The sequence below is a fragment of the Gymnoscopelus microlampas genome (assembly GCF_963454915.1).
Source record: "Gymnoscopelus microlampas genome assembly, chromosome: 4".
NCBI lineage: Eukaryota > Metazoa > Chordata > Actinopteri > Myctophiformes > Myctophidae > Gymnoscopelus > Gymnoscopelus microlampas.
This window is the reverse complement of record NC_139941.1, coordinates 52,554,432-52,555,142: the sequence shown is the minus strand read 5'-3', so window position 1 is coordinate 52,555,142 and position 711 is coordinate 52,554,432. Positions and strand designations below refer to the sequence as shown.

At 46.3% G+C, this 711-nt stretch overlaps 1 protein-coding gene across 1 annotated transcript in view; it reads left to right on the top strand.

The window, feature by feature from the left end:
* The window catches only part of LOC311044398 (H-2 class II histocompatibility antigen, E-S beta chain-like), a 162,246-nt gene that overhangs the window by 135,264 nt on the left and 26,271 nt on the right, over positions 1-711 (top strand). The window lies entirely within an intron of this gene.

The following is a 711-nucleotide window of genomic DNA, read 5'->3' as shown; positions in this document are numbered from 1 at the left end:
TGTTCCGTGAGCAACGATAACAGTTGTGTTCCGTCAGCAACGATAAGGTGGCAACAATAAGACTTCCGGTGGACGATCTCTTCAGAATAAGAGTACCCTCTAGAGCAAAAAGGAGCCATTGAAAAACGGTTAATTTGCACATTAAAACTATAAATTAAGCATTTAAACGACATATTATGTTTCTATACAACACATATTATGTTTCTGTGTAACAAAAAGGGATTTAAAACATTAATAATTTATATAAATGGATAAATGCTGTTCAAAGGAATGCATAGCCTATACAAATTGGACACTGGACAGGAGACGGCTCCGCGAGGCAACACTTTGGACATACGCACGCGTTCAGGGAGACCTCCTCTACAATACCACACTCTCCGCTAAGCGGGAGAGGTGTAAAAAAAAGTGTGGCGGGCCGTCCAGTGAGGTCAGAGGTCAGAAAAGTGCCACTTTTAGACAATAGTGGGTGCTGCACAGGAGACGGCTCAGCGAGGCAACACTTTGAACATACGCACGCGTTCAGGGAGACCTCCTCTACAATACCACACTCTCCGCTAAGCGGGAGAGGTGTAAAAAAAAGTGTGGCGGGCCGTCCAGTGAGGTCAGAGGTCAGAAAAGTGCCACCTTTAGACAATAGTGGGCGCTGCACAGGAGACGGCTCCGCGAGGCAACACTTTGAACATACGCACGCGTTCAGGGAGACCTCCTCTA